The sequence below is a fragment of the Ranitomeya variabilis genome, chromosome 2, assembly GCF_051348905.1.
Source record: "Ranitomeya variabilis isolate aRanVar5 chromosome 2, aRanVar5.hap1, whole genome shotgun sequence".
Taxonomy (NCBI): Eukaryota; Metazoa; Chordata; class Amphibia; order Anura; family Dendrobatidae; genus Ranitomeya; species Ranitomeya variabilis.
Window position 1 is genome coordinate 86622107 of NC_135233.1, and position 23150 is coordinate 86645256.

Sequence of the window (23150 nt, forward strand, 5' to 3'; positions counted from 1 at the left end):
AAGGACCTTCGTGATGTCACGGTCATGTGCCGCGGCGTCATCACAGTCATGTGACCGTGACGTCACCGCAGGTCCTGTTCGCACAGCAACTGAGACCGGGGACGGCCGCGTGCAGCGCTGAGAGGTGAGTATAGCATCATTTTTTATTTTAATTCTTTTTTTTTACACTATTTATGCTTCCCAGGGCCTGGAGGAGAGTCTCCTCTCCTCCACCCCGGGTAGCAACCGCGCATTATCCGCTTACTTCCCGCAACGTGGGCACAGCCCCATGCCGGAAGTAAGCGGATCAATGCATTCCTATGGGTGCAGAATCGCAGCGATTCTGCACAAAGAAGTGACATGCTGCGGGTTGTAAACCGCTGCATTTCTGCACGGTTTTTCCCGCAGCATGTGCACTGCGGTTTGCGGTTTCCATAGGGTTTACATGTTAATGTAAACGCTATGAAAACTGCTGCGGACCCGCAGCATCAAAATCGCCGCGGATCCGCGGTAAAAACCGCGAAGTGTGAACATGGCCTAATATTTTACCTTCGTAGACTCACTTGGCCTTAAAATATTTTTAGTATAGACACGTGTTATTATTACACATGTATGTATCACACGGTACATGGAAGGTCAGTTTCACAAGTAGGTATATGGTATATGTAAGGTCAGTTTCACATGTAGGTAAAACATGGACTATGCTTACATGGGGATTTTTGAAGGACCACCAGGTCTCTTATCCTGAGCTGTCTGCCTAAAGGGCTCAGGCTCATAAACATAGACTATTGCATTATGGCATGTACATGACCACCCGAGGGGATCAGGATCTAATGATCTACATAACATATCCTTAGGATACAAAAAAAACCTCTTCGGAGAGTATATATAATATATAATGATTTGGAGGAACAGATATCTTTTATTTTAAACTTATTTTATTGAAGGATACTTCATAACAAATGTTACAAACATACAGGAAAACAAAATGAATTAAGATCATATCATTAACGTCTGTAAGATTACACATCTTATACAGTAATGCAGATATTATATCATACATTTAACCCCTTCACAACCTGCAGGAAGTGCTTTCCCACAAAGCGAAGTATATATACTGAGCTGCTATTTCCAGTCACAACGCGATGCAGATGTTTCTAACAGCAGGCGATCCCTGCACATCGCCCCGGAGGCCTGTACTGCACCCCCCCCTTGTCGGCGGTCACCGTGATTCACTTTTCCTTTCTGAAAATCTCCAATCACAGAAGTCCAATTTTCTTTTAGAAAAAAAAAATAGTTCAGAGTCGCTTCATAGGTAAGGAGGTAGTGTTTTTATTTTGGAAAAAAAGAAAAAGAAACGTTATCGCGGGGCTAATTTTTAGCTAATGCATTAGAGGAGCGTACGTCGCAGTGTTAGCGTTTTTAGTTTTTATTATGCAAAAAAAAGAATAGTGAGCGCCAGGTAAATTTATAGCTAGTGAATTAGGGGCGTGTACATCGTAGTGTTAGTGACATCCATTTTTTTTTTGCAAAAAAAAAAAGAATAGCTAGTGCCGAGTAACTTTATAGAAAGGCCATTAGTGTAGTGAATGTCACTGTAATTTTTTTATACTAACTTTTTTTACATCTACTAAATTATCTTTTCATTTTGACCTAAGTGTTTCTTCTAAATCTTTCTTTTTTACCTTTTTCTCTATTTTTTCTCTACTTTTTATAATAAGTAGTACGCTTTACACAAGCCCCACACAATACACATCTAATAGCAGCACTTGCACATACATCCCCAGTGTTTTGAGGAAGAACATAAAAATAACTCATTTGTCAAGAAGATGCTAATTACCAAAGGAAGCATGCGCTTTACTTGCCTCTGACATGGATTCACGCAGTGAGGAAAATCCCACATTCCTCTATTTTTCATCTTGTGAAGAGGGACCCCCAGTAAGGCACCCTTGGACCCAAGCAATCACTACAGCAATCGATCCCATATGGACTTCACCCCCAAAAAAATTATCAGCCTCTTATTCCAGATTTCATGGGCAACTCAGGAATCCAATTTGACGTTACAGGTCTCACTGAAATTTACAGATGGACCCCAGTAAATCCGGCAGAAATTGTGACATTTGGGGGCATTGTGCTTCATATGGGCATAGTAAAAAAAACACAGAGGTTTGGCAATAGTGGAGTACTAATAAACTGTACAGCACATCGGTATTCCGTATGGCCATGACAAGAACATGATTTGAAGCGATGCAAAATTTTTTGCATTATAGTGATAATGCGCAGTTTCCTCCCCGAGACTAACCTAACTTTGATCATCTATACAAAATTAGGCCAGTAGTTGATCACTTCAGCAGAAAATTTGCTGAGGCGTACAACCCTCAAAGGGACACCTGTATAGATTAAAGGGAATCTGTCACCTACTATTTCGCATATAAGATGCGGCCACCACCATTAGGGGCTTATCTCCCTCATTCTGTAATGCTGTAGATAAACCCCTCCCCCCCGATGTAACCAAAGTACCACAATAGAAGTGCCAAAACCAAATTGTATCCTGGATTAACATAGGTTCATGGGCAGTGTAGATCTCTCAGATCAGGTCTTTAAACCATACAGTGCCATGCGAAAAGCTAAAGTGTGGTACAAAAAATTGGCTGTGCACATTGTACAGATGGCACTGTACAATGCTTTTGTGCTGTTTCGATCTGCAGGCAACACAAGAATATTCTTTCAGTTTTAGGAGGTAGTCATCAATGCCCAGATGTTTGGCATTCAGGAAGGTGAGAGTGCCAGTACTTCGTACCAGGTCAACGTTTTCCCAGAGTGGTACCCCAAACAGCAAAGAAGGCAAGATCACAAAAAGGTACAGTGTATGCTCCAAGAGGAGAATATAAAAAGACACAATTTACCATTGTTTAACGTGGCCTGAGAAACCAGGCATTTGGATTAAGGATTGAATCAAAGAGTACCACACAACCATAAATTAATAAAATGTGGTTTTACCCTGTTGACACAACACACATTAATAATCTGATTCAATCCTCACAACTTACACATACCACCACTTTATAAGTTCATACACCAGTAAAACCAAAAGAATTATAATCATTACTATAACTATGCCTCCAAATAAATTCATTAAGGGCTCTAGTTTCCAAAATGGGGTCACTTGTGGGGGATTTCCACTGTTTAGGCATATCATGGGCTCTCCAAGCTCGTCATGGAGCATGCAGACCATTCCATCAATGTCTCCATTTCAAAACGTGACTCCGAGCCCTGCCGTGCACCTTTAGAATAGTTTTGCACCACATATGGGGTATCAGCATACTCGGGAGAAATTGCACAACAATTTTTGGGGTGCAATTTCCCCTGTTACCCTTATGAAAAAAATTGTTTGTTTTTTTTATTTTCAAGGCTCAACGTCATAAATTTCTGTGAAGCACCTGGTGGTTCAAGATGCTCACCACATATCTAGATAAAATCCTAGGAGGATCTATTTTCTAAAATACAGTCACTTATGTGGGGTTTCCACTGTTTAGGCACATCAGAGGCTCTACAAATGTGACATGGCATCCAGTTTCGATTCCAGGCAATTTTGCTCCTTCCCTTCTGAGCTCTGCTGTGCACCCAATTACAGTGGGGCAAAAAAGTATTTAGTCAGTCAGCAATAGTGCAAGTTCCACCACTTAAAAAGATGAGAGGCGTCTGTAATTTACATCATAGGTAGACCTCAACTATGGGAGACAAACTGAGAAAAAAAAATCCAGAAAATCACATTGTCTGTTTTTTGATCATTTTATTTGCATTTTATGGTGGAAAATAAGTATTTGGTCAGAAACAAAATTTCATCTCAATACTTTGTAATAAATCCTTTGTTGGCAATGACAGAGGTCAAACGTTTTCTGTAAGTCTTCACAAGGTTGCCACACACTGTTGTTGGTATTTTGGCCCATTCCTCCATGCAGATCTCCTCTAGAGCAGTGATGTTTTTGGCTTTTCGCTTGGCAACACGGACTTTCAACTCCCTCCAAAGGTTTTCTATAGGGTTGAGATCTGGAGACTGGCTAGGCCACTCCAGGACCTTGAAATGCTTCTTACGAAGCCACTCCTTCGTTGCCCTGGCGGTGTGCTTTGGATCATTGTCATGTTGAAAGACCCAGCTACGTTTCAACTTCAATGCCCTTGCTGATGGAAGGAGGTTTGCACTCAAAATCTCACGATACATGGCCCCATTCATTCTTTCATGTACCCGGATCAGTCGTCCTGGCCCCTTTGCAGAGAAACAGCCCCAAAGCATGATGTTTCCACCACCATGCTTTACAGTAGGTATGGTGTTTGATGGATGCAACTCAGTATTCTTTTTCCTCCAAACACGACAAGTTGTGTTTCTACCAAACAGTTCCAGTTTGGTTTCATCAGACCATACGATATTCTCCCAAAACTCCTCTGGATCATCCAAATGCTCTCTAGCAAACTTCAGACGGGCCCGGACATGTACTGGCTTAAGCAGTGGGACACGTCTGGCACTGCAGGATCTGAGTCCATGGTGGCGTAGTGTGTTACTTATGGTAGGCCTTGTTACATTGGTCCCAGCTCTCTGCAGTTCATTCACTAGGTCCCCCCGCGTGGTTCTGGGATTTTTGCTCACCGTTCTTGTGATCATTCTGACCCCACGGGATGGGATTTTGCGTGGAGCCCCAGATCGAGGGAGATTATCAGTGGTCTTGTATGTCTTCCATTTTCTAATTATTGCTCCCACTGTTGATTTCTTCACTCCAAGCTGGTTGGCTATTGCAGATTCAGTCTTCCCAGCCTGGTGCAGGGCTACAATTTTGTTTCTGGTGTCATTTGACAGCTCTTTGGTCTTCACCATAGTGGAGTTTGGAGTCAGACTGTTTGAGGGTGTGCACAGGTGTCTTTTTATACTGATAACAAGTTTAAACAGGTGCCATTACTACAGGTAATGAGTGGAGGAAAGAGGAGACTCTTAAAGAAGAAGTTACAGGTCTGTGAGAGCCAGAAATCTTGATTGTTTGTTTCTGACCAAATACTTATTTTCCACCATAAAATGCAAATAAAATGATCAAAAAACAGACAATGTGATTTTCTGGATTTTTTTTTCTCAGTTTGTCTCCCATAGTTGAGGTCTACCTATGATGTAAATTACAGACGCCTCTCATCTTTTTAAGTGGTGGAACTTGCACTATTGCTGACTGACTAAATACTTTTTTGCCCCACTGTAGTAGCTTTCCCCCACATATGAGGTATCAGCATACTCAGGAGAAATTGTACAAAAAATTTTGAGATTCATTTTCTCCTGTTACATAAGTAAAAATAAAAAATATGTGGATGGTGTCACTTTTGGGTATTTTCTGTCATATAGGCCCCTCAAAGTCACTTCAAATGTGATGTGGTCCCAAAAAAATGGTTTGTAAATTTTTTGGGAAAAATTAGAAATCGCTTTAATAAATTGTGCTGTTGTAAATTAGACACTTGTGGGAAATGTTATATATTAACTATTTTGTGTGCCCTGTTTTAAGGGCACAAAAATGAAAAATGTGAAAACTGCTAAATTTTCAGCAAATTTTTAATATTTTCACAAAAAACACAAGGTATATTTAACAAGCTTTACCACTTTCATGAAGTATAATATGCTGTGCCGAGATGTTCAGAGGATCAGAAGACACCATTAAGAGCCTGGATAAGCAGGGGAACTGGGAGAGGGTTTTTTTTTTAATGTGGGGCCCATTATACTGTATGAAGCACTATGTGGAGACATTATACTGTCTGGAACACTATATGGGATCATTATGCTGTATGGACCACTAGGTGGGGCCCATAATACTGTATGCAGGACTGTGGGGGGTCATTATACTGTATGGAGCACTTTTTGTGGCATTTATACTGTATGGAGCTCTATATGGGGTCATTATACTATATGGCTCACTATGTTGGGCCATTATACTGTATGAAAGGCAATGCAAGGCCCCGTTATACTGTATAGAGGACTATGTATGGGTCCATTATACTGTAGAGAGGACTATGTAGGACTCATACTGTATAGAGCACTATGAGTCCATTACAAAGTGGGGAGCACTTTTTGTGGCCACTATACTCTATGGAGGGCTGTGTGAGGATTACAATTGGGAAATCATACTGTGATGGCGTATTGAGGGAGGGGAGATTCAGTAGGGTCATCAGACCATGTGTGTGGAAAAATTGACTGTGGGCTCATTTTACTGTGTTTGGGAAGTCACTTTTGTTGGCATCACACTTTACTATCAGTATTATTCAAGGTTTTTTTTATCCTTAATTACATATTTCAATTATGCCATTGGGCCATGTATTTTTTACTGCTCTTACATAACATAACATTAAAATATACTTTGTTCTTGGGACAACCCCTTTTAAGTTTGTTCCCATGTGAAAAATTTATATTTGATGATAAGAAAAAACTTCCTGAATTGTAGACATTTGTTTAATAAATATCCACGTTGGCACGCGACTTTGTCCAAGCTTTTAATTTTGTCCCTCTTTGTATTTTAGTTTGACATCCCTGTTATATTGCAGTCATCATGTTATATAGCACTGTGTACTTACATTGGCTCTTATTGCCTTTCTTGCAAATTCGTCTATTTTCTCTGCTCTATATATTAACAGGAAGTCTCTTGTCTCTGCCTTTATCTTTCTCTTCTACAACTCCTCACCCCCCATGCTCACGCAGGGAAAAGAGACTTCCTGCTTCTACATAGAGCTTAGGAGGACTCAACTAGTCATCTTTTATTCTCGGGATGTCATAGAGGATAAAAACTTTAATGAAATGGCTTCTTAACCCCTTTACCCCCAAGGGTGGTTTGCACGTAAATGACGGGCCAATTTTTACAATTCTGACCACTGTCCTTTTATGAGTTTATAACTCTGGAACGCTTCAACGGATCTTGGCTATTCTGACACTGTTTTCTTGTGGCATATTGTACTTCATGATAGTGGTAACATTTCTTCAACATAACTTGCATTCATTTGTGAAAAAAACCAGAAATTTGGCGAAAATTTTGAAAATTTCGCAATTTTCCAACTTTGAATTTTTATGCCCTTAAATCACAGAGATATGTCACACAAAATACTTAAAAGGTAACATTTCCCACATGTCTACTTTACATCAGCACAATTTAGGAACCAAAATTTTTTTGGGGGAGTTATAAGGGTTAAAAGTTGACCAGAAATTTCTCATTTTTACAACACCATTTTTTTTTAGGGACCACATCTCATTTGAAGTCACTTTGAGGGGTCTAAATGATAGAAAATACTCAAGTGTGACACCATTCTAAAAACTGCACCCCTCAAGGTGCTCAAAACCACATTCAAGAAATGTATTAACCCTTCAGGTGTTTCACAGGAATTTTTGGAATGTTTAAATAAAAATTAACATTTACATTTTTTTTACACAAAATTTATTTAAGCTCCAATTTGATATATTTTACCAAGGGTAACAGGAGAAAATGGACCCCAAAAGTTGTTGTACAATTTGTCCTGAGTACGCCGATACCCTATATGTGGGGGTAAACTACTGTTTGGGCGCACCGCAGAGCTCGGAAGGGAATGAGCGCCATTTGACTTTTCAATGCAAAATTGACTGGAATTGAGATGGAACGCCATGTCGCGTTTGGAGAGCCCCTGATGTGCCTAAACATTGAAACCCCCCACAAGTGACACAATTTTGGAAAGTAGACCCCCTAAGGAACTTATCTAGATGTGTGGTGATTCACCCCCAATTTTTTTTTCCCAAGGGTAAAAGAAGAAATTAGACCACAAAAGTTGTTGTGCAATTTGTCCTGAGTACGCCGATACCCCATATGTGGGGGTAAACGACTGTTTGGGCGCATGGCAGAGCTCGGAAGGGAAGGAGCACCATTTGACTTTTCAATGCAAAATTGACTGGAATCGAGATGGAACGCCATGTTGCGTTTGGAGAGCCCCTGATGTGCCTAAACATTGAAACCCCCATAAGTGACACCATTTTGGAAAGTTGACCCCCTAAGGAACTTATCTAGATGTGTGGTGAGCACTTTGACCCACCAAGTGCTTCACAGAAGTTTATAATGCAGAGCCGTAAAAATAAAAAATCATATTTTTTCACAAAAATTATAGCCCCCAATTTTTTATTTTCCCAAGAGTAAGAGAAGAAATTAGATGAAAAAAGTTGTTGTGAAATTTGTCCTGAGTACGCCGATACCCCATATGTGGGGGTAAACGACTCGGAAGGGAAGGAGTGCCATTTGACTTTTCAATGCAAAATTGACTGGAATTAAGATGGGACACCATGTCGCGTTTGGAGAGCCCCTGATTTGCCTAAACATTAAACCCCCCACAAGTGACACCATTTTGGAAAGTAGACCCCCTAAGGAACTTATCTAGATGTGTTTTGAGAGCTTTGATCCCTCAAGTGTTTCACTACAGGTTATAACGCAGAACCGTGAAAATAAAAATTCTTTTTTTTTTTCACAAAAATGATTTTTTAGCCCCCAGTTTTGTTTTTTCACAAGGGTAACAGGATAAATTGGATGCCAAAAGTTGTTGTCCAATTTGTCCTGAGTACGCTGATACCCCATATGTGGGGGGGGAACCACTGTTTGGGCGCATGGCAGAGCTCGGGAGAGAAGGAGTGCCATTTGGAATGCAGACTTAGATGGAGTGGTTTGCAGGCATCACGTTGCATTTGCAGAGCCCCTGATGTACCCAAACAGTAGAAACCCCCCACAAGTGACCCCATATTGGAAACTAGACCTCCCAAGGAACTTATCTAGATGTGTTGTGAGAACTTTGAACCCCCAAGTGTTTCAATACAGTTTATAACGCAGAGCCGTGAAAATAAAAAATCTTTTTTTCCACAAAAATGATTTTTTAGCCCCCAGTTTTGTATTTTCCCAAGGGTAACAAGAGAAATTGGACCCCAAAAGTTGTTGTCAAATTTGTCCTGAGTATACTGATACCCCATATGTGGGAGGGAACCACTGTTTGGGCGCATGGCAGAGCTCGGAAGGGAAGGAGCGCCATTTGGAATGCAGACTTAGATGGATTGGTCTGCAGGCATCACGTTACATTTGCAGAGCCCCTGATGTACCCAAACAGTAGAAACCCCCCACAAATGACCCCATATTGGAAACTAGACCTCCAAAGGAACTTATCTAGATGTGTTGTGAGAACTTTGAACCCCCAGGTGTTTCACTACAGTTTACAACGCAGAGCCGTGAAAATAAAAAATCTTTTTTTTCCCACAAAAATGATTTCTAGCCCCCCAAATTTATATTTTCCCAAGGGTAACAAGAGAACTTGGACCCCAAAAGTTGTTGTCCAATTTGTCCCGAGTACGCTGATGCCCCATATGTTGGGGTAAACCCCTGTTTGGGCGCACGGTAAAGCTCGGAAGGGAAGGAGCACTGTTTTACTTTTTCAATGCAGAATTGGCTGGAATTGAGATCGGACACCATGTCGCGTTTGGAGAGCCCCTGATGTGCCTAAACAGTGGAAACTCCCCAATTCTAACTGAAACCCTAATCCAAACACACCCCTAACCCTAATCACAATGGTAACCCTAACCACACCCCTAACCCTGACACACCCCTTAATCTAATCCCAACCCTAATCCCAACCGTAAATGTAATCCAAACAGTAACCCTAACTTTAGCCCCAACCTTAGCCCTAACTTTAGCCCCAACCCTAACCCTAACTTTAGCCCCAACCCTAGCCCCAACCCTAACCCCAGCCCTAACCCTAGCCCTAACCCTAGCCCTAACCCTAGCCCTAACCCTAGCCATAACCCTTGCCATAACCCTAGCCCTAACCCTAGCCCTAGCCCTAACCCTAGCCCTAACCCTAGCCCTAACCCTAACCCTAGCCCTAACCCTAGCCCTAACCCTAACCCTAATGGGAAATAAATACATTTTTTTAATTTTATTATTTTTCCCTAACTACGGGGGTGATGAAGGGGGGTTTGATTTACTTTTATAGCGTTTTTTATAGCAGATTTTTATGATTGGCAGCCATCACACACTAAAAGACGCTTTTTATAGCAAAAAAGTTTTTGCGTCTCCACATTTTGAGACCTATAATTTTTCCTTATTTTGGTCCACAGAGTCATGTGAGGTCTTGTTTTTTGTGGAACGAGTTGATGTTTTTATTGGTAACATTTTCGGACACGTGACAGTTTTTGATCGCTTTTTATTCCGATTTTTGTGAGGCAGAATGACCAAAAACCAGCTATTCATGAATTTCTTTTGGGGGAGGCGTTTATACCGTTCCACGTCTGGTAAAATTGATAAAGCAGTTTTATTCTTCGGGTCAGTACGATTACAGCGATACTTCATTTATATCATTTTTTTATGCTTTGGCGCTTTTATACGATAAAAACTATTTTATAGAATAAATAATTATTTTGGCATCGTTTTATTCTGAGGACTATAACTTTTTTCTTTTTTCTTCGATGATGCTGCATGGTGGCTCGTTTTTTGCGGGACAAGATTGCATTTTTAGCAGTACCATGCTTATTTATATCCGTCTTTTTGATCGCGTGTTATTCCACATTTTGTTCGGCGGTATGATAATAAAGCGTTGTTTTTTGCCTCGTTTTTTTTTTTTTTTCCTACGGTGTTCACTGAAGGGGTTAACTAGTGATGCAGTTTTATAGGATGGGTTGTTACGGACGCGGCGATACTAAATATGTGTACTTTTATTGTTTTATTTTTTTTATTTAGATAAAGAAATGTATTTATGGGAATAATATATTTTTTTTTCTTTATTTAGGAATTTTTTTTTTTTTTTTTCTCTACACATGTGGAAATTTTTTTTCTTACTTTTTTACTTTGTCCCAGGGGGGGACATCACAGATCGGTGATCTGACAGTTTGCACAGCACTCTGTCAGATCACCGATCTGACTTACAGCACTGCAGGCTTACCAAGCCCCTGCTCTGTGCAGGCACTCGGTAAGCCACCTCCCTCCCTGCAGGACGCCGCGGCCATCTTGGATCCAGGCACCTGCAGCAATGAGGAGGTAAGAGACCCTCGCAACAACGCGATCAAATCGCATTGCTCCGGGGGTCTCAGGGAAGCCCGCAGGGAGCCCCCTCCCTGCACGATGCTTCCCTGTACCGCCGGCACACCGCGATCATGTTTGATCGCGGTGTGCCTGGGGTTAATGTGCCGGGGGCGATCCGTGACCGCTCCTGGCACATAGTGCCGGATGTCAGCTGTGATAATCAGCTGACACCCGGCCGCGATCGGCTGCGCTCCCCCCGTGAGCGCCGCCGATCACACTGGACGTACTATCCCGTCGGTGGTCATACGGGTCCACCCCACCTCGACGGGATAGTACGTCCAATGTCAGAAAGGGGTTAAAAGAAGATAATATAGGTATGCAAAATTTGGGATTATAAAAATTGTTTCAAATCCAATGACTGATTCATATATTTTCCTATGCCCTCATTTAAAAAAACACTTCCAATTTTATCCAAAAATGCAAGTGAAATTACATACAAGCAAAATGAACAAGACAAATCTTTATTGTAGCCAGTGGTGAACCTAGCCACACTGCTGCCTGAGGCGAACTTCAAAACGGCGCCCCCCCCCCCCAAACACAGTACTGCCCCCCTATAGGGCTCCCATCTCATATACAGTCCCCCCATACATTACATGAGTGATAACTATTGTAAATTCTACAATAGGTCATAAATCAGACAGTATAGTCCTCCATACAGTATTATGGGCACCACATAGTCCGCCATACAGTATTGTGAGTACCGCACGGCGCTCCATACAGAATAACATGCCCCATACAGTGGGGCAAAAAAGTATTTAGTCAGTCAGCAATAGTGCAAGTTCCACCACTTAAAAAGATGAGAGGCGTCTGTAATTTACATCATAGGTAGACCTCAACTATGGGAGACAAACTGAGAAAAATTTTTTCCAGAAAATCACATTGTCTGTTTTCTTATCATTTTATTTGCATATTATGGTGGAAAATAAGTATTTGGTCAGAAACAAAATTTAATCTCAATACTTTGTAATATATCCTTTGTTGGCAATGACAGAGGTCAAACGTTTTCTGTAAGTCTTCACAAGGTTGCCACACACTGTTGTTGGTATGTTGGCCCATTCCTCCATGCAGATCTCCTCTAGAGCAGTGATGTTTTTGGCTTTTCGCTTGGCAACACGGACTTTCAACTCCCTCCAAAGGTTTTCTATAGGGTTGAGATCTGGAGACTGGCTAGGCCACTCCAGGACCTTGAAATGCTTCTTACGAAGCCACTCCTTCGTTGCCCTGGCGGTGTGCTTTGGATCATTGTCATGTTGAAAGACCCAGCCACGTTTCATCTTCAATGCCCTTGCTGATGGAAGGAGGTTTGCACTCAAAATCTCACGATACATGGCCCCATTCATTCTTTCATGTACCCAGATCAGTTGTCCTGGCCCCTTTGCAGAGAAACAGCCCCAAAGCATGATGTTTCCACCACCATGCTTTACAGTAGGTATGGTGTTTGATGGATGCAACTCAGTATTCTTTTTCCTCCAAACACGACAAGTTGTGTTTCTACCAAACAGTTCCAGTTTGGTTTCATCAGACCATAGGACATTCTCCCAAAACTCCTCTGGATCATCCAAATGCTCTCTAGCAAACTTCAGACGGGCCCGGACATGTACTGGCTTAAGCAGTGGGACACGTCTGGCACTGCAGGATCTGAGTCCATGGTGGCGTAGTGTGTTACTTATGGTAGGCCTTGTTACATTGGTCCCAGCTCTCTGCAGTTCATTCACTAGGTCCCACCGCGTGGTTCTGGGATTTTTGCTCACCGTTCTTGTGATCATTCTGACCCCACGGGGTGGGATTTTGCGTGGAGCCCCAGATCGAGGGAGATTATCAGTGGTCTTGAATGTCTTCCATTTTCTAATTATTGCTCCCACTGTTGATTTCTTCACTCCAAGCTGGTTGGCTATTGCAGATTCAGTCTTCCCAGCCTGGTGCAGGGCTACAATTTTGTTTCTGGTGTCCTTTGACAGCTCTTTGGTCTTCACCATAGTGGAGTTTGGAGTCAGACTGTTTGAGGGTGTGCACAGGTGTCTTTTTATACTGATAACAAGTTTAAACAGGTGCCATTACTACAGGTAATGAGTGGAGGACAGAGGAGTCTCTTAAAGAAGAAGTTACAGGTCTGTGAGAGCCAGAAATCTTGATTGTTTGTTTCTGACCAAATACTTATTTTCCACCATAATATGCAAATAAAATGTTAAAAAAACAGACAATGTGATTTTCTGGATTTTTTTTTCTCAGTTTGTCTCCCATAGTTGAGGTCTACCTATGATGTAAATTACAGACGCCTCTCATCTTTTTAAGTGGTGGAACTTGCACTATTGCTGACTGACTAAATACTTTTTTGCCCCACTGTATATTGCTCCATACTGTATAATGGCCACACAGTGCTCCATACTGTATAATGGCCACACAGTGCTCCATATTGTATATTGGCAGCACATGATGCTCCATACTGTATAATGGCCACACATGATGCTCAATACTGTATAATGGCGACACATGATGCTCCATACTGTATAATGGCCAAACAGTGCTCCATACTGTATATTGGCTGCACATGATGCTCCATACTGTATAATGGCCACACATGATGCTCCATTGTTATGAATCCCAATGGCAGGGGATCTCAGAAATTAAAGCAAGTCTGCAAACATAAATACCAGCTCATAGGGAAGTGGTAACTAGGCCGACCATATACCTGATCCTAGCGCAAACACTAACAGTAGCCGGGGAACGTGCCTACGTTGATCCTAGACGTCTCGCGCCAGCCGGAGAACTAACTAACACTATCAGGGAAAATAAGACCTCTCTTGCCTCCAGAGAAAAGACCCCAAAGTAATACAAGCCCCCAACAAATAATAACGATGATGTAAGAAGAAAAGACAAACGTAAGAATGAACTAGACTTTAGCAAAGAGAGGCCCACTGACTAATAGCAGAATATAGTAAGATGACTTATATGGTCAGCAAAAAACCCTGCAAAATATCCACGCTGAATATCCAAGAACCCCCAAACCGACTAACGGTGTGGGGGGAGAATATCAGCCCCCTAGAGCTTCCAGCGATAACAGGAATCACATTTTGTACAAGCTGGACAAAAATATAAACAATGCAAACGATCAAAAATAAGAAAGCAGGACTTAGCTTATCTTGCAAGGAACCAGGACCTGAAGACAGGAGCAAACAGAAATGAACTGATTACAACGATGCCAGGCACTGGACTGAGAATCCAGGAAGTTTAAATAGCAACACCCCAGACCTAACGAAGCAGGTGAGTACCAACCTGGGAAAGGACAATCCAAGTGCCAAACCACTAGTGACCACAAGAGGGAGCCAAGAAGTATAGTTCACAACAGTACCCCCCCTTTAAGGAGGGGTCACCAAATCCTCACCAAGACCACCAGGGCGATCAGGATGAGCAGCGTGGAAGGCACGAACCAAATCGGCCGCATGAACATCCGAGGCGACCACCCAGGAATTATCCTCCTGACCATAGCCCTTCCATTTGACCAAATACTGAAGCCTCCGTCTAGAGAGACGAGAATCCAAGATCTTCTCCACCACGTACTCCAACTCGCCCTCAACCAACACCGGAGCAGGAGGCTCAACAGCAGGAACCACAGGCACAACGTACCGCCGCAACAAAGACCTATGGAACACGTTGTGAATGGCAAACGACACAGGAAGATCCAAACGAAAAGAAACCGGGTTAAGAACTTCCAAAATTTTATAAGGACCAATAAAGCGAGGCTTAAACTTAGGAGAGGAAACCTTCAGAGGAACATACCGAGAAGACAACCAAACCAATTCCCCAACACGAAGTCGGGGACCCACACCGCGGCGGCGGTTGGCAAAATGCTGAGCCTTCTCTTGTGACAACTTCAAGTTGTCCACCACATGATTCCAAATCCGCTGCAACCTATCCACCACAGAATCCACCCCAGGACAGTCAGAAGACTCAACATGACCCGAGGAGAAACGAGGATGAAAACCAGAGTTGCAGAAGAATGGTGAAACCAAGGTAGCGGAACTAGCCCGATTATTAAGGGCAAACTCAGCCAATGGCAAGAAGGTCACCCAATCATCCTGGTCCGCAGAAACAAAACATCTCAAATAAGCCTCCAGTGTCTGATTAGTTCGCTCCGTTTGACCATTAGTCTGAGGATGGAAGGCAGATGAAAACGACAAATCAATGCCCATTTTAGCACAAAAAGATCGCCAGAATCTGGACACAAACTGGGATCCTCTGTCGGACACGATATTCTCCGGAATGCCGTGCAAACGAACCACATTCTGAAAAAACAAAGGAACCAGATCGGAAGAGGAAGGCAACTTAGGCAAGGGTACCAAATGGACCATCTTGGAAAAACGATCACACACCACCCAGATGACAGACATTCCTTGAGACACCGGAAGATCAGAAATGAAATCCATGGAAATGTGTGTCCAAGGCCTCTTCGGGATGGGCAAGGGCAAAAGCAACCCGCTAGCACGAGAACAACAAGGCTTAGCCCGAGCACAAGTCCCACAGGACTGCACAAATGACCGCACATCCCTTGACAAGGAAGGCCACCAAAAGGACCTAGCCACCAAATCTCGGGTACCAAAAATTCCCGGATGCCCTGCCAACACCGAGGAATGAACCTCGGAAATGACTCTGCTGGTCCATTTCTCAGGAACAAACAGTCTGTCGGGTGGACACGAGTCAGGTCTACCAGCCTGAAATCTCTGCAACACACGTCGCAAATCAGGAGATATGGCCGACACGATTACTCCCTCTTTAAGAATACCAGCTGGCTCCGAGACTCCAGGAGAGTCAGGCACAAAGCTCCTAGAGAGAGCATCAGCCTTAACATTCTTCGAAGCAGGCAGGTATGAGACCACAAAGTCAAAACGAGAGAAAAACAATGACCAACGAGCCTGTCTAGGATTCAGGCGCTTAGCAGACTCGAGATACATCAGATTTTTGTGATCAGTCAAGACCACCACACGATGCTTAGCACCCTTGAGCCAATGACGCCACTCCTCAAATGCCTACTTCATGGCCAACAACTCCCGATTACCAACATCATAGTTCCGCTCAGCAGGCGAAAACTTCCTAGAGAAAAAGGCACATGGTCTCATCACAGAACAACCAGAGCCTCTCTGCGACAAAACAGCCCCAGCACCGATCTCAGAAGCATCCACTTCAACCTGAAAGGGAAGTGAGACATCAGGCTGGCACAAAACAGGCGCCGAAGTAAACCGGCGCTTCAGCTCCTGGAAGGCCTCCACGGCTGCAGGAGCCCAATTAGCCACATCAGAACCTTTCTTGGTCATATCCGTCAAAGGTTTAACAACGCTAGAAAAATTAGCGATAAAGCGACGGTAGAAATTAGCAAACCCCAAGAACTTCTGAAGACTCTTAACAGACGTGGGCTGAGTCCAATCATGAATAGCTCGGACCTTGACTGGGTCCATCTCCACAGCAGAAGGGGAGAAAATAAAACCCAAAAAGGAAACCTTCTGCACTCCAAAGAGACACTTTGAGCCCTTCACAAACAAAGCATTATCACGCAAAACCTGAAACACCATCCTGACCTGCATTACATGAGAATCCCAATCATCCGAGAAAACTAGAATATCATCCAGATACACAATCAAAAATTTATCCAGATACTTCCGGAAGATATCATGCATAAAGGACTGAAACACTGAAGGGGCATTAGAAAGCCCAAAGGGCATCACCAAGTATTCAAAATGACCTTCGGGCATATTGAATGCAGTTTTCCATTCATCTCCCTGCCTAATGCGCACAAGGTTGTACGCACCACGAAGATCTATCTTGGTGAACCACTTGGCACCCTTAATCCGAGCAAACAAGTCTGACAATAGTGGCAAAGGATACTGAAACTTAACAGTGATTTTATTCAGAAGCCGATAGTCTATACAAGGTCTCAAAGACCCGTCTTTCTTGGCCACAAAAAAGAATCCCGCACCAAGAGGGGAAGAGGATGGACGAATATGCCCCTTCTCCAAAGACTCCTTGACATAAGAACGCATTGCGGCATGCTCGGGTACAGACAAATTAAATAATTGTCCCTTAGGAAATTTACTGCCAGGAATCAAATCTATAGCACAGTCACAGTCCCTATGAGGAGGGAGAGCACTGGACCTGGACTCACTGAATACATCCTGATAGTCACACAAATACTCAGGAACTTCTGAAGGAGTAGAAGTAGCAATAGACACCGGCGGAGAATCGCAATGAATTCCCTGACAACCCCAACTTGACACAGACATAGCCTTCCAATCCAAAACAGGATTATGGGTCTGTAACCATGGCAGACCTAAAACGACCAAATCATTCATTTTATGCAGAACAAGAAAACGAATCACCTCCCGATGTTCAGGAGTCATGCACATGGTCACTTGTGTCCAATACTGCGGTTTATTTTCTGCCAGTGGCGTAGCATCAATTCCTCTGAGAGGAATCGGAACTTTTAAAGGCTCCAGGACAAAACCGCAGCGCTTGGCAAACGACAAGTCCATAAGACTCAGGGCAGCACCTGAATCCACAAATGCCATAACAGGGTAGGAAGACAATGAACAAATTAAAGTCACAGACAAAATAAATTTAGGCTGTAAATTACCAATGGTGACAGGACTGACAACCTTGGTTAGGCGTTTAGAGCATGCTGATATAACATGTGTAGAATCACCACAGTAAAAACACAGCCCATTCTGACGTCTATGATTTTGTCGTTCGGTTCTAGTCAGGATTCTATCACATTGCATTGAGACAGGTGTCTGTTCAGACAACACCGCCAGAGGTTTAGCGGATTTGCGCTCCCACAAACGCCGATCAATCTGAATAGCCAGCGCCATAGAATCATTCAGACTTGTAGGAATTGTAAAACCCACCATCACATTCTTAATGGCTTCAGAAAGGCCATTTCTGAAATTTGCGGCCAGAGCACATTCATTCCATCGAGTAAGCACGGACCATTTCCGAAATTTTTGGCAGTACACCTCAGCTTCATCCTGGCCCTGAGAGATGGCCAGTAGAGCTTTTTCTGCCTGAATTTCAAGATTAGGCTCCTCATAAAGCAATCCGAGCGCCAGAAAAAACGCATCAACATCCGCCAATGCCGGATCTCCTGGCGCTAACGAGAAAGCCCAATCCTGAGGGTCACCACGCAAGAAGGAGATAACAATTTTAACTTGCTGAGCTGAATCTCCAGACGAACGAGGTTTCAAAGATAGAAACAATTTACAATTATTCCTAAAATTCCTAAATTTAAATCGATCTCCAGAGAACAGCTCAGGAATAGGTATCTCAGGCTCTGACATAGGACTGCTAACAACAAAATCCTGAATGCCCTGCACATGTGCAGCAAGCTGATCCACACTAGTAATCAAGGTCTGAACATTCATGTCTGCAGTAAAGCTTCAAGCCACTCAGAGATAAAGGGGAGGAAGAAAAAAACAACAAAAAACTCAGAACTTCTTTTCTTTTAATCCCACTTCAGCAATGCATTAACTATTTATGGCCTGGCATACTGTTATGAATCCCAATGGCAGGGGATCTCAGAAATTAAAGCAAGTCTGCAAACATAAATACCAGCTCATAGGGAAGTGGTAACTAGGCCGACCATATACCTGATCCTAGCGCAAACACTAACAGTAGCCGGGGAACGTGCCTACGTTGATCCTAGACGTCTCGCGCCAGCCGGAGAACTAACTAACCCTATCAGGGAAAATAAGACCTCTCTTGCCTCCAGAGAAAAGACCCCAAAGTAATACGAGCCCCCAACAAATAATAACGATGAGGTAAGAAGAAAAGACAAACGTAAGAATGAACTAGACTTTAGCAAAGAGAGGCCCACTGACTAATAGCAGAATATAGTAAGATGACTTATATGGTCAGCAAAAAACCCTGCAAAATATCCACGCTGAATATCCAAGAACCCCCAAACCGACTAACGGTGTGGGGGGAGAATATCAGCCCCCTAGAGCTTCCAGCGATAACAGGAATCACATTTTGTACAAGCTGGACAAAAATATAAACAATGCAAACGATCAAAAATAAGAAAGCAGGACTTAGCTTATCTTGCAAGGAACCAGGACCTGAAGACAGGAGCAAACAGAAATGAACTGATTACAACGATGCCAGGCACTGGACTGAGAATCCAGGAAGTTTAAATAGCAACACCCCAGACCTAACGAAGCAGGTGAGTACCAACCTGGGAAAGGACAATCCAAGTGCCAAACCACTAGTGACCACAAGAGGGAGCCAAGAAGTATAGTTCACAACACTCCATACTGTATAATGGCCACACATGATGCTCCATACTGTATACTGGCCGCACATGATACTGCATACCGTATAATGGCCACACATAGTTACTCCTACACATGCGGCTGTACTCCGTACACCTTACACACACAGCTCCACTCCGTACACCTCATACCCACCCGGCTCCGCTCCATACACCTCGTACACACACGGCTCCCCTCCGTACACCTCGTACACACACGGCTCTGCTCTGTACACCTTGTACACACACGGCTCCGCTCCGTACACCTCGTACGCACACGGCTCAGCTCCGTACACCTCGTACACACACGGCTCTGCTCTGTACACCTCGTACACACACAGCTCCGCTCCGTACACCTCGTTCATACACGGCTCCGCTCCGTACACCTCGTACACACCCGGCTCCGCTCCGTACACCTCGTACACACACGGCTCTGCTACATCCACACTGTAAAGCCCTCCTGACCCCACACATAAGGCAGCTTACCATGGCAACCAGCACAGCAGAGTCCTGCAATCCATGAAGGTCCCGATCAAGTGACCCCTGACTCCTCCACCCCTGTGACATCTTCACAGGTCCTGTGCGCACAGAGCAGCCAATATGTGGCATGCTGCTCTGTGGGTGCAGGGATGACGGGCTGATATTGCACACCGTGGGTGGTGACTAACCTAACGGTTAGGTTGTGGGTTGTGAGCAGGGGCACGCGCACCGCACTAGTGGCACTCAGCAAATGTCAGGGATTATCGAGAGTTGGCACCACGTGTTCGGACAGCCGCTCTGCCGCCCCCTGTCTTTCAGTGAGGACTGCCGCCTCAAGCAAAGGGCTCAACTTGCCTCATGATAGCGGCGCCCCTGATTGTAGCCAAAAATGTACACAATATTGTATATAAAAATGTTTTTAACATTCATTCTGAAACTTTATTGTAAATTAATTATTGTGATTTTTCCTTTTCTCTTCAAAGCTTCTCTTGATACCTTTTCTCTTATAGAAGGCCTGCTGATCTTCCTTCTGAAGCATCCAGCAGTAGCCACCCATCATGTTCACGTTCCATCTACCCTAGTCTTTCTCCTTGCTCTGTGCTAAGAGCAATAAGGTTTTCAGGAAAGTAGTCCAAATGGAAATGTAAAAAATGTAACTTCAAATTCATCAGAGAACCCAAGGCTTGGAAACGTTTCAGCATGTTCTGCACAATGGATTTAAATGTTAGATCTTTGTTCTTACCCAGAAATTTCTTCACAAATTCTTTAAAAGAATCCCAAGCCCTTTTCTCAACAGGTTTTATTTTTGTTTTGAACATGCCGTCATTCATGAGTTTCCAAATATCTTGACCCACTAGCATGCCTTCCTTTAGTTTTAGTTTGGGCAGTCCCGGAAACTTGGTACACAAGTACTTAAAAGTCTCTCCTTCTTTCGGTAAAGTTTTCACAAACATGGTGGCAGGAGAACTTTGGCATGGTGGCAGGAGAACTTTAGCGTGATCAACTAAACTTTCCGCCACTATGTTCTTGAGTCCACATGGCAAAGATGTTCTCGTTGGCCAACTTTTTTGGCTCCAGTAAGTCATATCCGGCTGCCCCATTCACGCAAAAAGCCTGTCTACTTCGTGTATCCTTCTTGCTGGCCAAGGAACGAAGAGAGAACTTTCAGATCAACACATATTGACCATCCTTGATCCTTGTAGTTAAAGAGGTTTTCCTATGAACAAAATTAATTTGAATGAACATTTTCATCAATAGATCTTGGAATAATAAGGTTCATAATTGGATGTGTTTAAAAAAAGTTCCGTGCAAAGTCAGACACAGACATTACACAGCACACAGCAGGGGCACATTTATAAGATTATTTCAGCACAGGAACATTTTATTTAATCACATCCAATTGTGGAAATTATTATTATTCCAAGATCTCTTAATTAAAATGTACTTTGTAGGAAAATACCTTGAAGTTTCTTGAGAATAAAGTCTAAATTGTCATAGCTTTCCTTTAAGCCACATATCCAAGCCCTTGCCTCCTCTTGCCGATTCCAACTCAAAAACATTTCCCGGATCCGTGCATTCCTTGACCATGAAACCACAAAAACACTAGTACATGCTCTTATCATCTCCTGCCTCGACTACTGCAACCTCCTACTCTCTGGCCTCCCCTCTAGCACTCTGGCACCACTCCAATCCATCCTACACTCCGCTGCCCGACTAATCCACCTGTCTCCCCGTTACTCCCCAGCCTCTCCTCTCTGCCAGGCCCTTCACTGGCTTCCTATTGCCCAGAGGCTACAGTTCAAAACACTAACAGTGACATACAAAGCCATTCACAACCTGACTCCTCCATACATCTGTGATATGGTCTCCCATTACCTACCTACATGCAACCTTCGATCATCTCATGATCTCCTGCTCTATTCCTGTCTCATCTCTTCCTCCCACAACCGCATCCAAGACTTCTCCCGTGCTTCCCCTATACTCTGGAACTCTCTACCCCAACACATCAGACTCTCGCCTACCACGGAAACCTTCAAAAGGAACCTGAAGACCCACCTCTTCCGACAAGCCTACAACCTGCAGTGATCCCCAGTCTACTGAACCGCTGCATAACCAGCTCTACCCTCTCCTAGTCTATCCTCACCCATCCCCTGTAAACTGTGAGCCCTCGCGGGCAGGGTCCTCTCTCCTCCTGTACTTGTGTGTGCCTTGTTTTACTCCTGTTTATTGTACTTGTCTATATTTGCCCCATTCACATGTATAAATGGCGCTATAAAAATGTATAATAATAAATAAATAATAAATAAATAAGTGCACAGAATACCCTACAGGCACTGAAGCATACTTGCTGCTATTGTGCAGCAGCACAGCTTTCAGACTTTTTTTTGGATAAATCAATAAAGATTCTCCACTCGCTCACATTGTACTTAATGTAAAATGTTTTCATCAGCCCAGGAATTTCAGCGCAAAAGACTAGAGCACTGTCTTGAGAAAAGTATGGAAGGAAATCCTTTACTCTGCATCTCTCGACCATGAAAAACAGGTAGCAGGAGCTAACAGGTTTGTTTCCTTTAGTCTAGAGCCAAAAAGTTCTGTAGAATGTTTAAGGAGGTCCAAGTCCTTGACTGGATGCTATGGACGCCGCCACACTCTTTGGAAACTGGGTTAAGAAAATCTACTCCGCCCACAGCAGCCAATCGCAGCATAGCATCCATTAATTTCTAATCAATCTAATGACCCCAAAATCATCCACCAAAGGTCACGCAAAGGGGTCAAAGTATGGTGGAAGAAAAAGTCTATGGAGTAGGTGTTTCTGAAAAACTATGTGATGGAATTTTTTCGATATTTTTACTGAGTTCAGGGATTGAACGTATATAAAAATCACTTCTTTTCAAACAATTTTACTCTTACAGACCTGTGTACTTGTAATTCATTAGGATATATATATATATATATATATATATATATATATATATATATATATACATACACAAGAGGGGCTACAAACATCTCTAAGGAATTTTTAGTTTTCAAGAAGTACATCCTATGTAAGTTACATACTTGCAAACATACATAGGATGTACTTCCACAAAACCAAAGGTTCATATAACTGAACATTTATTTGATATTTCTAAAATTAAAAATACTTACCACAATGTCTCATCGGCAGCTAAATATTTCATTATGTGTCATCAATGTAACACTTCCCTTTTCCAGGCCTTTGGCATTGAGAGGGTTAAGCAACTCTTTCATGGAAGAGACTTGAGAAGATGTCTCCATTACATATTAGTTTTGTTTTTCCTTAGTGGGGT